This window comes from Dipodomys ordii, unplaced genomic scaffold, assembly GCF_000151885.1.
Source record: "Dipodomys ordii isolate 6190 unplaced genomic scaffold, Dord_2.0 Scaffold135, whole genome shotgun sequence".
Lineage (NCBI taxonomy): Eukaryota > Metazoa > Chordata > Mammalia > Rodentia > Heteromyidae > Dipodomys > Dipodomys ordii.
Window position 1 is genome coordinate 714,648 of NW_012267351.1, and position 17,519 is coordinate 732,166.

The 17,519-nt window shown below is 46.1% G+C and overlaps 1 protein-coding gene across 1 annotated transcript in view; it reads right to left on the reverse strand.

Annotated features, from left to right (window-relative positions):
* The window catches only part of Sgcd (sarcoglycan, delta (35kDa dystrophin-associated glycoprotein)), a 240,823-nt gene that overhangs the window by 184,749 nt on the left and 38,555 nt on the right, over nt 1–17,519 (reverse strand). The window lies entirely within an intron of this gene.

Below are 17,519 nucleotides of genomic sequence, written 5' to 3' on the forward strand. Positions count from 1 at the left end.
ACTGGCACACAGCCATGACCAGCTCTTCGGAGTCTGTCTGTGGTTTATCTCATGCTACCTTAGCAGAGACCAGAAAAGTAAAGGACATCACATGACCTGCAAAGCTGAAAACAGCTATTACCTGGTCCTTCTGACAGAAAGTGTGCCAGTCTCCTCCTCCATAAGCTTTACTTCCTGTCAAGGTTTGACCAAGAATGACCTTGACATCCAGATCTACCTCATTCTGTTTTAAAAGACGCAGAGCTTTCCATTCTACAGAAAAAAAAAATTTAAAGGTTACCAAAACCTTGTAAGCGAAACTTACAAATTTCCAGAAACCTGTGGGGAAGAATGACTGAAGGAGTGGCACTGATCAAGATGCGCTGTGCCCATAAACCAAGAGGTCGAAGTAAAACTTTTTGTACTACTAATGATACATTAAAAACACATGAGTAAGTAAGAAATGGAGGATGATGAAACCATTTAAATGAGGATACTGGTAGCGATCTGCACGGGACTCGTGATAATGTATTGAATGCACGTAAGGATTTTAATGTTTCTCTCAGACATGCTGTGAGAAAGCCATGGCCTTAGACTCTGAGGAAATGGGCTGAAAGGTTCACAAGTAAGACTTTTTGAAAGCTCTGTATCTCTGCATTGCCTAAGTTCCAATGAAAGGCTTCTCTCTCTGGCATGGCACCATTGCAGAGGAAGTGATCCATGTGACTCGCGTCTCTACCCAGCTCTCTCCATGTCTATGTAAAAAGCTCGCATGCCTCAAGTTTCCAGCCTCAGTTGGAGGAGGCTAACCTAGAAGAAACCCCTTTTTGCTTGTCCAGGCTAGAAAGTATCAACTTTGTTCTATAAACTGAGAAGACTCAGGAAAACAAATGTCTAGTGACACCATGGAGCAGCTCCAAGAGGATGTTCAAGGGCTCAGTGCTAAGAAGGACGCTCTCCCTCCCTCTCCCAATCCATGGCAGGCTGCTGTGTTTAGCTTCCAGAGTCATCAGGCAAAGTTCCCTTAGGCTGTAACTTGTTAGGGGAAGATCCTTCCTAAGGATAATTAAATAATGTACTATGCTAATAATATATTAATATAATACTTTTTATAATATATTAATAATGTATTAATATTTTACCAGCCAAGTTGAAGAGGCCAAAGATGTGGTCAACTACTTTTCTCCTCTCATGAGTCTTATCCCAAAGGACATCATCCCTTTTCAAGAAGCCTTCTGACCTTCTACATTCTCTGTCTCAGCACCTGATGGTTATCACCATAGCATCTGCCACACTGCGCAATTATTCAGTGTCTCTAGTCACATGTTCATGCACTTATCTTACTGGACAAGTTGTTCAAGAAGAAACATGAGTGGCTCAAAGCCAGCCTGGGCAAGAAGACTCTTATCTCCAATGAACTACCAAAAAAGCCCGAGGTGGAGCTGTGGCTCAAGTGGTAGAGGGTATACCTTGAGCAAAAAGCTCAGGGACAGTGCTCAGACCCTAAGGTCAAGCCCCAGCATGTACAGGTATGTGTGTGCATCACGCAATGCATGCATACACACACACACAATCACCTGCTTTTAAACATAATTTCACAATAGGGCCTAACTGTGGTTGAGAAACTATTTGCCAAGTCTTTGGATATATGCCTCACTAATTTCCCCAATGTTCTTTCTCCTTGGGCTCATGGGAGATGGAGAAAGGCAGACATCCCTGAGATTCAAGACTAGCAATATCAAAGTGAGCTCAGAACAAACATCCACCTAAGATCTCTCAGCTCCACGCCGCCCTCCCTGGTCAAACAAGCAGCTGCCCAGCAGGCATGGCCATTCTGCTCTCTAGGGGAGGGGAAGCAGAGTTCCAGGAAGCTCAGCTGACCTTCAGTGGTCACTACCCGCATGGTATGCAGAAAGCGGGTGTGAGGCCAGTCATGTCTGACTCCATAGCCCCAAGTTCCTTCCACGGACTAGGTGTGAACATGCCTCATTTCTGGGTGTGCCTCAGGGAATACTAATAATAAAAGTAATGTGGAAGCAGGATTTGACAAACTTGAGTGCATTTCCAACTCTCTCCGGTCTCACTGGGCCCCTTGCTGCAAAGGGGCGGCCGCTTCCGTTTCCACAGTTTATGAGGAGAGTCGGGAAGAATGAGTCATGGGCTCAATTTCTGCAAAGCAGATGGGAACTCTCGGAGCGAAGGCCTGTGCGGAGGCTGGGAAATCAATGGTGCAAGCGAAGGATCAGATGGCGCAGGAGCTCGGAAGTCCATGAAAATCAACCTAAAAAGAGCCCCACCCATATGAGCTAGTTGAACTTTTCTTGGGTGATTGCTCCACAGGAGAAACAAGACCGCAAATAAATGCTGTGGGGGTGGGGGAGGGGCAGGGAGTAGACAAAGGTAATATTCAAGATTATAACATGACTTGCCAATGAGATGAGGAGTCCCAACGACAGACTGGCAAAATTGAAGTCTGGATCGGCAAGCATCCTCATGTGTTTAGTACCCAGGTGCCGCAGGAAGCGAGAGCTGACAGGGACCAGGGAGAACTAGAAAGTACGGTGAAGAAATAGGAGGGAGGAAAGGAAGATGGAGAAACAGTCAGCAGAGACTGAGACACATGAGGCCTCAAAACACACAGACAGATGCAACAGCTCATGAAAGGGACTAGGAGATGTGCTGGAAAGGAGGGCTTAGTTGTGGTAGGTGTTGTCTGCTCACCAAAGCCTTCAGGAGTTCTTTTGCTGGGTTAAAAGAGAGCAAGGAGCCGGATACTGGTGGCTCAAGCCTGTCATCCTAGCTTCTCAGGAAGCTGAGATCTGAGGATCGCAGTTCAAAGCCAGCCTGGGCAGCAAAGTCTATGAGATTCTTATCCCTAATTAGCCACCAGAAAACCAGAAGTGGAACTGTGTGGCTCAAAGTGGTAGAGCGTTAGCTGTGAGCAAAAGGAGCTCAGGGACAGCGCTCAGGCCCAGAGGCCAAACCTCACCAGCCCCCCCCCAAAAAAACCCCAAAACAACAAAAAACAAAAAAACAGAAACCAAAAACAAGAGAGAGAGAACAAGGGCTGATACAACAATTCTTATCATTTATTCAGTGAGAACACTGCACTAGTCACTAAAAATATCCTAGAAAACAGACATATTTAATTCCTATACCAGCTATACTTATTTTGATTTTTCAAGATGAAGCAAGTGAAATTCTGGGAAGTTAGATCAAAATCCTTATGCTCCTAAGAGGTATATTAAGAATTTCTACCTTAATTCATCAAGTGTAAAGCCTATACTTTTTTTTGGGGGGGGGGAAGTACTAGTGTTTGAACTCAAGGTACTTCCTAAGCAGACACTTTACCACCCGTGTCACACCCCCAGCCCTTATGCCCTACTCATTTCTGAGTTCGGATCTTGCATTGTGCAGGGACGACGGGCTGGTGAGCCTCCTATTTTATACCTCCTGTTGCCTGGGTGACAGACCCTCACTACCATGCCCATGCGCGGTGATTCTGTGGATCTTTGGATGGGTGGATTATTACATGGGGTCTAGAGCCCCGGACTGAGGCTGTGCTGACATCTCTGTTGGTATTAACAGAGTACTTGGAGCCAACATTCATCTCAGAGGCTCTGCACAGTCTATTTTAATCACACACCAACTCCTGGATCAGGGAGAGATTGGAGGAAGTCTAAGAACAGGGGGCTGGTGGCTCATGCCTGCACTCCTACTCAAATGGCTGCCATCTGAGGATTGTGGTTCAAAGCCAATCTGAGGCTCTTGTCTTCAGTGAACCACCAGAAAACTGGAAGTGACGCTGTGGCTCAAAGTGGTAGAGCTCTGGCCTTGAGTACAGAGAGGCTCAGTGGCGGTGCCCAGGCCTTGAGTTTAAGCCCCAGGACCAGCAAAAACAAATTTAAAAAGGCCAGGCCTAAAAAGTGACACCACTGCCACTTGGTTCGTAGAAAGAATCTAAAGGGGAGTTAGGGGTGGTGAGGGACAGATAGTAGCTAACATTTGTCAAATGCTAGGCCGAGGCTAGTCATTAGTTCAACCTTCACAATGACATCATTGTATAATAGATGAGGAAGCCCAAGCTCAGGGAAGGTAAACAGGCCATCCAAGACCACAAAGTTCATCTCAGCTGGGCAGAGAGGCAATATAATCTGTCTGCAGAGTATTAGAACAGGTGAGAGGAATGGTGAAAAGAAGAAGAGAGAGAAGGAGATGGGAAGGGAGGGGAGGGGAGGGAAGGGAAGGAGAGGAGAGGAGAGGGAAGTGGAGGGAAGGGGAGGAAAGGCTACCCACAGGAGGAAGCTTGGTTAGTAGTTGGCCGTCCGCGTCTGAAAGCAATGAGTGAGTCAGAGTTTATTACATGATCTGGGTGGGAAACCAGAAAAGCTGCATATGGTTGATAGAAACAAGGAAAAAGGTCCTCATATAGACATAACAAAGAGAATGCAAAGATTCCTAGCTGTTTCAAAATGGAGGGATTTGACAGTGTGAAATACGAGAGGTACCAAAGAGCAAACCGGTGAACAAAGGCGAGAGGATTTGCGAATGAAGTCAATGGAGACCCTCAAGAGAATGACTGAGAAAGGCAGGAAGGAAGAGGGGCTTCGTCACGGGTTAAGGATGGGCGAATGCAGAAATCCATGGAGATAGAGGATAAGGCTGCTTCTCGCGTAATGAAGCCGGCCAAGGTAAAGACGGCTTAAGAACATAGTCAGGAGTCAAAGAAAAGTTGCCTTCTTTGCAAAGGATAAAAGAGAATGAAAAAGCTTCTTTGTCAGTATCTTTTATTATTACTGTGCGTTTGTCTTCTTCCCGTAGAGAGAATAGAAGCCCCACTCATCAGGGGAGAAAGTAGGCAAAAGGACAGTAACATGGAAGCACTAGCTCAGTCTTGTAAGATGTGGAAACATCTAGAGAGACGCCTGGAGAAATCACTGGTTCGCAGTAGGAAGCTGACTCAAGCTCTCATGACCCAGGCTTGAACCTCCCTGGACATACTGGTGGACTAGGAAAGAAAGCAAATCAACTTCCTTCCGAAAGGGAAAGAAGTGGAGAACGATTACAGACAGATGCTTTGAAGGGCGTGCGGAGAGGGTGAAGGAAGGGGAAATGGGGTGGGGGGACAGCGGGAGTTAGCACAAGGCAAGGGGTGATGTGCCAATGAATCCCAGGGAGGATTCCTACCCAGAAAGCTGTGGATACGCGGTGCACATATGCAATGGAACTCATCTATTAGGAAGAATCTGATGCAATTTGCAGGGAAAAAGCTGGACCTAGAAAAATCAGATTAAGTGAAGTAAGTCAGGCTCAGAGTGAAAAACAGTACACGTTTGCCCTCATGGATGGAAGCCAGATTTACAATACAAACAAGCATGCTAACATATACAGGGATTTTTGCACAAATACACCAACAGGCTGGATACAAAGTGTAACTCTACTGAACAACTAAGGTACTGTTTATCAAAATGAATACCGGGAAGTGGAAACATGTTTGGGGGGAGAAGCAAGGTGGGGAGCGGGCACAGGAATGGGAGGAAGAGGAGACAACCAACGTGGTCAGTGAACTATGGACATGCTTGTGTAAATTGTGTAACTTGAGCGTAGGCATGGAAGGAGTAACATTCATCAAAACGCATTGTATTCATTACCTGACTTACAGAACTGAAACTTCTTTGCACGCCTACTGAAAAACAAACTTAAAATAATGATAGTTTTTTAAAAAAAGTAAAGCTAGAGGGCAAGGAAATTCTCAATGTGGCTTCTGTTGTGAGCCCTCTGTGTCTCAGTACAGAAAATGTCGGGGAGGCTTATTGTTTTATTAGATGTCTTTTTGTGTCTTGTAAAAAAAAAAAAGTTCAATCTTTGGGAAATATTCATTGATCAAGGTGAAAGGCTAGTTTGGTGCGGCAGATCACACCTGTAATCCTAACTTCTCAGGAGGCTGAGATCTGAGGAACCCATTTCAAATCCAGCCTGGGAAAGGAAGTCCATGAGACTCTTCTCTCCTCTTGACCATCCAAAAGCTGAAAGTGGGGCTGTGGCTCAAATGGCGGAGTGCTAGCCTTGAGTGAAAAAGCCCAGGGACAACGCCCAGGCCCTGAGTTCAGACCCTAGGACGACATGAAAACAAAAAGATGAGGCGACCGAAAGGACAAAAGAGGTGACAAGAAAAGCAGTGCATGTTTTATGAGGGCGTGTCCCGCTCTTAGAATTTCATGTTACACAGTTGACGGCCATACTAAAATGTGCACGCATCACTCTGCACAACTCCTTTTTTCCTATTACACCATCTTAGAGGTGGACATTATATTTTCCCCCATACAAGGATTCGATGCCGAGCTGAGCCGTCAGCTGCGAGGATTGGATCACATGCTTCTCCCCAGTTGCTATGGACAAGGCTCTGCGGCAGACAGTTGGTGAAAGTGAGATGTAACATGTTTTAAAAACACTCCCTGCGCACTCCCCACACTCCACCATCTCAGAAAGCAAATGGCATTTGGTACATAGTATATGTACGTAGAATCAAGCATCAATGATGGAATGAAAAAAAAAAAAACAAGCATATACCCCTGAAAGACAAGCAGGCTCATTCCCTTCCTGCATTTCCCCCCTCTGTGAGCGGTGGAAATTTCTCCCTGAAATCCCCCTTTCCAGTCAAAATGAGTCAAGGTCCTGAAAGAAATCACACAAGCTCTCCCTTACAGAACTTCAGGGGGAAAAAATCCATAGACCAGATGTTTAACTACAAGGACTGTATATGAAGGTCTAGGTCAGAGGTCAGTCTTTGCTAGGGGGATTGATCTGAGCGATGGTGTACCTGGCTGTGTGTGTGTGTGTGTGTGTGTGTGTGTGAGAGAGAGAGAGAGAGAGAAGAGAGAAGAGAGAGAGAGAGAGAGAATTTGTGGACACAGACACAAAGGAGCAAGAAAGTCCCCGTCCTTTTGCAGCCCAGTGAACTCAGCAAAAGACCTTGCAAACACCCCTTGGTCTATTCTAATACCGTCCTTCACCAGTGGCGCCCAAGGGAAGCCATTACAGCCCTCTCAACGAGTCAGACAATAAGAGCAACTGTGGAGAGGAAATGAGTGGCCCGGGGCGGCTGCACAGTGTGGAGCAGGGGTGAGATTAGAACTCCTCAGTGACTTTGCCCCAGGCCTCGGCTCAACCTTATCGGAGTTGGAGAGGCTTTATCCTCTGGGGGATGGCAACAGGATTACAGAAAATTGTACTTGGGGCGGGAGAAACTGTGATTGGGAGGAACACACATTACCACGGACCTGACCCTGAACTCGATGCCTCCTGTGTGGGCTGTGGCCCGCTGCAAGCTACAAGCCAGAGCTGTGGTTTTTCCTGGGGTGGATGGGAGAGAGGGAGGGGAGCAGAGAGGTGTGGTGGGACCCCAGGATAACCAGCCCTGGAGTTTTGGAAACTGTTCTAACAAATACCTAAAACTCCTTATGGGAATGATACCCGATTTCTGCTCTCTTGCTCAAAACCCAGGCACTTCTACCCTGGATAATATTATACAAGCCCTTAAATAATTAAATGCACATTCCCATGCGGATACAGTGCCAATCCTAGAGATGAAAACCATGAGCTAGAAAGGAGGCACTGGGGCTGACGTGTGTACAAGCAGGTTCATAGCACCCTGATGCACGACTGACAAAGATACAACCAACGGAAGCACAGATGAACAGAACGTGATCCATACAGACACTGGAATAGTAATCAGGCAGAAAAATGGAATACCACTTTTACATGGGCTACACAACGCAGACCGGGTCTTGAAGACGGCGTGTTATGTGAAATAAGCAAGGTATAAAAAAGGCAAGTAGGTGTGAGTGCTTTCTGATATAAGGTCCCCCGACAGTCAAATCAGTGTAGACACAAAGTGGCATGCTGGCCACCAGACCCCAGGAAGGCGGCTGAGGGAAGTTATTGTTTAATAGGCATAATGTTTTAGTTTAGGATGATAGAAACGAACCAGAAGATGGATGGTGGAGATAATAGCTTAAAACTGTCAGTTGACTTAATACCATTCAACAATACACTTGAAAATACCAAATTTTATGTATTATTTTGCCAGTTGTCTGTGTATGTGTGCACGTGTGCATGCATGTGTGTACTGGGGCTTCAACTGAGGGCCTGTGCTGTCTCTTAGCTTTTTCGCTTAAGGCTACTAGTTGAGCCACAGCTCCACTTCTAGCTTTTTGCTGGTTAATTGGAGACAAGAGTCTCACAGACTTTCCTCCCTGGGCTGGTTTCAAACTGGGATCCTCGGATCTTAGTCTACGGAGTAGCTAGGATTATAGTAATGAGCCACTAGTGCCTGGTAACTTTACCATTATTTTTTAAATGAGGTGAAGCACCCCGATTCCTTCATTTGCATGTCCATCTTCACTAAGATGAGGACCATGAAGGCAGCTTCATTTGTGTTGCTCCTAATCCCCTCCAGTGTCTAACAAGGCAGTGTCTGAACCATAGAAAGTTAACAATAAATATTGAAATAACTGAATGTACTCCGGCCTGCACCTGGGAATGTACGTATCTAGGCTTTCTTTGTCCATGCTCTCCTTTTGGACAATTTTATGCATTGCCTCCTGGCTGTGTTTTCAGATCACCCTCTCCAGATTAGAAAACCCTATGTAGCCGAGTTAAATAGGTTCTGCACAGCTTTCCTGACTTCCAATCCTATCTATCAATAGAGGATAAGATTGCACACTACAGGCTCTACACTGGCGAGTTCATAGGGAATGTGTCATCAGGATTAAAAAGAATTTACTGCAGTGTGTGCAACAGAGATATTTTATCTCTCTTATTATCTGAGGGGTTTTAAGATAGCTAGTGACTTCCAATTCTAGCTGGCCATTAGCATCGATTAGGGCACTCACTACAGATACATATTCCCTGGCATTGTTGCCCTCATCCTAAGTGAATCATTAGGTCTGGATGTGCCCTGGGAATGTAAAGTTTTATCTGCAATGGAAGAAACCCCGGAAAGCATTGTTGTAAGGACGTCATGTATGCGTCTCACTTCAACTATGTACAAAAATAGGTCACAGATTTGATATGTCACCTGTGGTGTCTAGATTAGTAAATGTTGAGATAAGACCAGTTTTCTGATAAGCACACAGCAGCAGTAGGGTGCTGGGTTACCTACAGCCATGCTTCCTGTCTCAGACATAAAGGTTAAAACACAGTTCTCCACTCCCATGCAAATATACGACCATCTCTCCTTCTGAAACAGTATTTAGCAAGAGTTGATGGTTCCTCTAGGCCCACATCTGTTCTTTCAAACACTTGGAAGTCAGAGTGCTGAATAACACATTTTAAATCACAGGAGAGTCCTGCAGGCTGTCAGGGGCAACAATATGTATATAAACTACAACAGCTGTGGATACAGAGCACCAGTGCTGCTCCAAATAAAAATTAAAAAAACCTAATATTAACGATCTGTATTTTAACTAGCTCTTTCCCATGGCCTCACAGGTTGGGATTAGATCGATCCCTTTCATAGCTAGGAGGTGTCGATTTTTTTTTTGACAGCTCACCCAATGGGTTGTCATTTTAGCATGAAGTTCTGAATCCCATCAGGAAAAATGCATCAGGTTTTCAAAAGCCCAGATGTCCCTTTTAAAACATAGAGGCACTGATTTATAATTCATTGACACTTGAGAATAAAGTAGGTCAGCATCCTTAAGCTAGACAGAGCTCACTCCAGGTTTAAGAAGATCTTTAGTTAAATACATTTGGAAATGGTGGAAACTCTCCTCTGACAGCCAACAGGAACATCCCTCCACAGTGGTTTCCAAAGCATGGTTACTGAACTAGCAGCAGCAGCATTGCTTGAGAACTTGCAAGAAATGGGAAGTCTCAGGGCCACTCCAGGCATCCTCTAGCAGAAACTCTGGTGATTGGAGTCTGGTGAGAAATGGGCCCTCTAGGATGTGAGCCCTTCCTGAGGAAGGTCTTCAGGACTGTGTTTCTTTAAAACAGTCTATGTAACACCTATTAACTTCCAGACACACGATGGTCTGTGAGGAATACATTAGAAATTGCTAACACCAGATTATAAAGGGGAAAAAAAGTAAAACATGCTCACTGAATGTAGTCCAGCTTATAAGAGGAGGAATAAAATTTTATTGCATCTTCCTTCATGCCAGACATCAGGATTACCATGGTTTATGGGACATTGAGTACCTCTTCCTCCCCGGGGCATATGGTCTAGAGGGGGAGACAGAGAAGCAATGGGTGTGTGGAGGAGGTCTTGTGTGCAGGACATGCAGGGCAGGAAGGGGTGAAAGCACATTACGAGGGACAGTAGGACGTTCAACATCACTCGGGAGCAATTCTTCCTCCTCGTGTCTTCAATGCCTTTGCCCGTGAGACTAAATAGCGCCTGCTTCCCAAAGATGTGGGAATTTTCAGGAAGTCCGTGGACAAGGGCTCTGCAATGGGCACGGGCACCGAGCAGGCTGGCCACGCGAGGGACAGTACACACAGTCTCATAGGTGCGTTTTCCTTTGTGTCATCTCAGACCCTGAGTGCCCCATGTCGGGCTTCTGGTTTGGTGAGTCTGCTCATTGGAATGTGGTGAGGTTGATGGTTGGGGAAAGGCAGAGGAGGATTTTGTTGCTATTATGGTCAACAAAAGCCTGATTTTGCACCTTGAGAAATCCTAAAGTCAAGTCATAATAAACATGAACTCATAATGGGTGATCAGTTTGGCCTATCATCTTCCATGATACAGGCCCTTACTCTACAACAGCTAGATATGCAATAGGTACTTAACAAATATTTGCCTTGGGAGGGGCGGGGGGTCAATAAACCCTATATCAGTTAGTTCTGACCTTAGCAGGAGTAGTTAATAAAACAATGAGAACTCATAAAAGCCTGAGTACACAAGAGTTGAACTCTCCAACTCTTTGCAGTAATGGAAATGCTCCAGGTCTGTGCTGTTTGATATGATGGCAACTATTAAAAACTTGAGCAGTATTTGTCCAGTACTGGGGGCTTGAACTCAGGGCCTTGTGTTCTTGGCTTGCCTTTTTCTACTCAAGACTGGTGCTCTAGCACTTGAGCCATCCTCTACTTCCGTGAGGTAAGAGCCTCTTGAATTTGTCTACCTTGGATGGTTTCAAAGTGAGATCCTCAGCTCTCAGCTTCCTGAGTAGCTAGGATTAAAGCCATGAGCCACTGGAGCCTGGCTGGGAACCAGATTTTAATTAAAATTTAACCACTACGGTGAAGGCTCTATCAGACAACATATGAAGAGAAGATCAGAACCCAAGGAAATGGACTCTGCCATGCTCATCCTGTGGCCTTCAAAAGGTCTCCTTGGAAGTTCTCTAACTACAGAGTTGGAAGAAAAGCCTGGAGGAATAGGCTGTGAAACATCACAGCAGAGGCATGCAAGTGCTCCATATTTGTTCCCTTCCCTTGCTGAGTGAGGACTAGGCACGTGCTCACATCGGAACACAGCAGGGTGGGCAGTGGGGCCCCTGGGTGCAAAGCCCCCCCCCACGAGCCCACACAGAATCTGAAGCAGACACTCTCCCGTGTGTGACTGAGAAACAAAACCCATTTTCCTGATTGTCTGGTCACCTCTTTTCCTCCGACAGAGACTGTAGAGTTGGAACAAAATGAGCAGGTCAGTCAGTCAACTGGCCGTCAGCTGTCCAGGCAGTGAATGGTAGAATATTCTAGAGGGAAAAAGGTCAGTTTCTTGCTAAATCCTGCCCCTCTCCCTCTCAGGCCAGACTCAAAACTATTTCTCAGTAGGCAGGAAAGATCGAGAATCTCAGATCCTTCTGCCCAGAAATTCATCAAAACTTACCCAGGCCCTCGGTTAGAAGCTGTCAAAAAAAAAAAAATCATTTCACTCTGTGTTCCTGGAAGTCAGGACTAAGAAATGTCACTTTCCTGGCACTGACTTAGGTGCAGCTTCGGGAAGGGTTCCGTGCTCTGGTAATGTACCACGCACGGCAGTCTCCTCTCTGGGAAGACTTGGAGCTGTTTTCAGGGAGGCAGGTGTGTTCACCTGACCCCCCCCCCACACACACACACAGTACGCGGGACCGAGTCCATCTCCGCGCGCTCTCACGATGGCTGCGCCCGTCAGTCCTCAGGGACTCCACCGTGTTCTGGACACTCCGTTCAGACCTCGATCTGTGATGTCAGACCAATCCCTTCCCTCTCGCAACTCCGGATTTTATCTTGGATTGGAGCTCCAACAAGTGGGGCTATGTGCCCAGTCCAGTTCGCAAAGTGCTTTTCTAAGCCTGTAGACTACGAATCCCTTTTATGGTTTTTTGAGAGTTTATCTAAAACAAGGAAGACACATGTAGGATATATGAGGACCTCCAAGACCAGCATGTGAATTCGGACTGATCCTTGCCGCTTCCTCACACTTTCTTGGCATCATCTTTCTAAAAAGCGACCTACAGGGAAGTCAATGAATGCGGAACCCGGATTCCACCGTGAGCCGTGGGAGCTGCAGTAGAGCAGGTGAATATACTTTCCTGGCTGCGGCAGGACAAACCTCACAGACTACAAGGTGCTCAGTGGGATGGCTCCAGACCCAAACCTCCACACTGATTCCTCACTTAGGGGGTTAGCAGGGGGCATGGCTCTGGTCTTGTTGGTAGAGTCTAGATAATTATTGCTTAGTCTCAGTAATCAGAACCTTTGGACTTTCTCATTCCCTAGGCACCTTATTAAGTTGTTTAATCTCTCCCAGCCCCCAATGGGAGTCATAATGGTACGTGCCTCTGGGGTCTCCGTAGATTCTATCAGGAATAATGCACGAGCTGTATCTTCATGGGAGAAGGCCTGGGGCATTCCAAGATGTCCAACAACCAAAGCTCTCACTGTTACTCTAAGAACACACTCCTCCCTCCTCTGCCTCTTAAAACAGCGTCTCTAGTACCATCCAGATACCAATAAGTCACAAGTCAGAAAGTTCCCTGCCACGCTCCACACCAGGGGACACTCAATACTATTAACCAATCAATACCACTGGCAAAAGGGCTCAGCCTCCGTCAGCTGAGATGGCCAAGAAGGGCATGAAATATTCTTTCTCCAAACACTACTCTATGCCCACCCTCCAGTTTGCAACAGTAAACACACACACACACACACACACACACACACACACACACACAAATAAAATATTTTGTTGCTAATGAGAGGCAACCCGGCAGTTTTCTCATCACTCCGCTGACACGTTTATGCGCTCTGCAATTGCAGTCGAAATATTTTTGCTATTTCCATGATTTCCTTGGCTTCCTTCCCATGGAATTAATCATTTCTACAGCACCAGGGAGAAAGCTGAGAAATCACAGACAGGACTGAATGACACCAGAGTGCCTTCCCTTTCTCCCACACCCGAATCTCTCTCTCTGCATGAATCGCTCTGCATGAAATCAGACCCTGGGGGGAACGCCTGTTTACTGGAGGAAGGCAAAGGGCAAAGTTTGGAACCACAACTCTGCCACAGTTTTTGCATGGTGGAAAAAAGAGTTCGGTTGGCCAGGTAGTTTGACTTGATCCTTTGGAGCTTAAAAAACAAAAACAAAAACCTAACTAACATATGTGCAAATAACACGAATGTAAGATGAGATACAATAGGTGTAAGTAGAGATCTGTGACTATACATCGATTGTGCTTAAGCTGCGGTAAGCTGGCAGGAAATCCTCGCTCTGGCGAAGTAGCTAAGGTCATGACCAAAGAGAGACTCTGGGGTCAAGCTTTAACTCAGTGAATCTGACTTCGTGGCAGTTGTATAGATCACCTTACTCTTCATTTTGCAAGTGAGAAACTAAACACCAGCTGCCTGGTCTTAGAGCAGCCTCCCCGACTTCAGTCACAGACATGGGGATCTGAGCCCAGGCTCTGCCTCGCACTAACACAATCAGCAAACTCCTCTAACGATTCATTTCTTCTCTGCACACATCAGAGTCGCCTCTTCATGGATCTGTCAGGAGGACTAGAGGAACTGTTGAGCACCAGGCTTGGTACCTGTTGAAAGATGGAATATATAACTGGGCCCTGGGCAGACCACAGAGACACATCAGAACTTTGGCCCATGACCTGCAGCAATCCAAGAAGCTCAGAAACAACTCTGTAACTATCTTCACCAAGTGGTCAGAGACAGATTAGAAGTTATCAGCATCCCTAAAGTTTTATCCACCCGTCCTCAACTTCAGATGAACCAGACAAAGCCTAAGATCACTCTGGACCACACAGAGAGAACCACACAGCAATCTCTCCTCCCAGGACTCAATCCACAACTTCCCCCCTGTGGCCCAGAGAAGCTTCCTGAGCCATTTCCTTGATCACCACCAAGCTTTCTCACACTTCTCTCTGCCCCAAACCTCTGCATCGGCATGTTGGGTCTTCACTGATGTGCATACAGCGTGCACCTCATACACAGGCTGTCATTCCACAACTGAGAGCGTGTACACTTCTCGAAAGCCAATGCTGCGACTGCCAATCCATCAGTAAAGCCAATAGCACAGGGGGTAACCGATGCCGTGTCATCTCTCGGGTCTCTTCTAGCCCATATGAAATTGAATTCTGGGCTGGGTAGATACTCTAGCACATGAACCATGTTGCTAGCTTCTTCTCTGCATTGGTATTTTCAAGGTAAGGTCTTGCTTTCTGTCTGGGGCTGGCCTTGGCGGCGATCCTCCTATTGTGCTTTCTCTTGGCACCAGGCACGGTGGGGATGTACCGCTATCACTGTGCTGTGTGTCCGAGTCACCGTGCTTCTCCCATAGCTGGACCCAGCCTCCGGCAGAGATGGATTTTTCACAAATTTCTTTTGCCCTGGCTGACCTCGACCCTGGAACCTCCCCATCTCTGCCTCCCCAAGTAGCTGGGATTATAGGATTGAGCTGCCTTTCCCCAGGATGAATCTTCAAGAGATTGCATTTGTATAGTGTTTAATCTTCTAAGAGCTCACCACATAGCTCCTCACTTACTGTTAATTTTAGGCATGGGTCACTGTCAGCACTGACTTATCCACTCAGCAGAGCAGGCATGGTTGTACAAAGAGAAGCGTTCTGTGGAGAAAGGAATGCACAGAAGTAGTGATATCTCAGGAATCCATAGGTCATATGTGGCCCTGGTCAGAGGCAATAAGGTCCTCTAGTGGATGGGTACATTGATAGCCATGGCCAGTTGTTTATCTGCTTCCTCCTTGCTGTCTCTCTTCTGCATCATGGTAATTTCAAGGTGCTTCTTAGTACTTTAATCCTTTCCATTTATCCCTTCTGCAGCTATCAGAGATAATATTCCAAAACACAGAGGAGAGATTGGGACACACCTTGTACAATAACCTGAAACTTTGTTGTCAGCCTACCACGCTTCTTATTAGTTTGGTTCTAATTTGTGATCCCCCAACTATGGCCCCCCTTCATCCAGACACGAGTAAGTCACAACCCAGCATGGTCCTCCTCAACCTCCTTAGGACCAATATGTTCTGCTCAGTCTCTAGTTCTCATGTCATATTCTCAATGGATTCTTCCCCAAGTGCCCAAGAAGAGACGGCTCATCTTCCTCCCCGAGCACCATTAGAGCAGCATCGATTGCCAAGAGGTGGACGCAGCACCCCTGTCTTCCAAGCATGGAAAATGGCCTTTGTGACAGCAGGAACCATATCTCGTCCATCACGGTTCTGAATGACTACTCCGTGGCATGCTCAGAACACAGCGTGCAAGTCTTGGCTCACCCAGTTCCGGCCTCCGCCTCCTGTCCCATCGCATCTCCACAGCAGCTAGCCAGACCAGGGACCAGGAGGACACCGAAGATGTTGCTGGCCAGTTGTTTAACCGTGGGCTCCCAAAGGAAGGAGAGAGACCCCCGATTTGTAGTGTCCGCCCACTTCTGTTTTGTAAAGCCTCTCACCATGGCCATCTTCAAGTTACCAGTAGGACTATACTGAACGTAGGCCTGGGAAAAAATATGGGAGTCCAGCTTCATAGAGGATTGCCTGTTCTTAGATTCGATTTCATGTATGTTGCTTCCCCACCTCTGGCTTCCCTTTTAGAAGGTATATTCTGTGCCTACCTGTAGCCTTGCCCCCAGACTGCAGGCTCTGGCAGATTGAAGACCCTGCCTATCCTTCAACTACTGGGCTTCAATGAAAGTTGCCTGATGCATGGATAGAATGCATAAGTGAGCCTCTTCCTCCGCCCTGTCTCTTTCACACTGGTGTGATCACGAGAATGCAAGATGGACAGCAAGTGCCTGCGATTAAACAAGGAGCCATAAAAGGTAAGCCTTCCGCAGTGTGACCTAATATTGCTTGCATTTGAGCAAGTCCTGGGAATACTGGCAGTGCTAAATGAACCAAACCGGGACCATTACACCACCCACCTGGCATTACCAACAGATTAGAAAGTAGCATAGCAGATGTCTTATTTGAAAAAGTACAGCAATATCTCGCAAGATACAACTTCATTCTTTTCTAATACTTAATGGGAAAGATGCTTCAACCAAGGAGGAAACATTACACTGGATGATATTTGGGGGACAGGAGGGAGTCCTGTAGAATTCCAATCAATAATATCAGTCATAAGTGTGGGGATATATAGCACCGTACACACTCCATACTATTAATTCATTTAATTACACAACTATCCTCCAACAGATCAAGAGGAAGCTGAGGTGCAAAGGAATTTAATCACTACTCCAGAGCCACATACTGTAATTAGAAAGTAATGTAATGGCAGAGTGGCTCTGAGACCCCATTCTTTATCATTATACCACATAAAACACCAAAACAGAGCTAAACCTCTCAGCTCCTTCAGTCCTTGCTTCCCATCATTCTGAAGTCAGGAGAGGAAAGATCCTGGTTTTAGGATCTATGGACTATCTTCCCTAAGCTGAGGGAGAAAAACGAAGAATTCCTGCCAGCTGCCCACCACTGGGACCACAGAACCACTTCTAATGCATCCGTGTCTTACAGGGGGAACTATGTGACAAGTTCAATTACGTAGCTGAGAGAAAGCGCTAAAGCATGAGTCGTTTAGAGACTGAGGTTTCAAGAAACCTGGAGAGGAGAACTTCAGAAGTCTGAGCATCTGTACTGGACTATGTGTGTACATCTCTGGGATGGCTCTCTGTGGATACAATTCCATGGATCCTATCTTCTAGATAAGGATCCCTCCTTCCTTCCTCTCCCAAGCCCATTACAAAGTCAGGGCAAGATTCTAGCTGTGGGTGTGTGATGGGAATCTAGTAGACTATACACATAAACACTGCTTTTACAAGGCTAGTCCCAGGGTCTTTCCGTTGCACTAACTTGTCTTTCAAGATAGCATCTGTATTAGGTTTGTAATTCTGGATATTGCTTAAGGCGCTACGGAAAATACCATCTGATTGCTATTACTCCTCTTCAGTTACTGAAAGTTATAGGTGAATAAAATTTCAGATTAGAAAAGAAGTAGTGGGGGAAATTGAGAAGCGAAACTTACTTGTTATAAGAAGAGATTTTTTTTTCTGAAAAAGTTAGAAGAACTTCTCTAATTAAC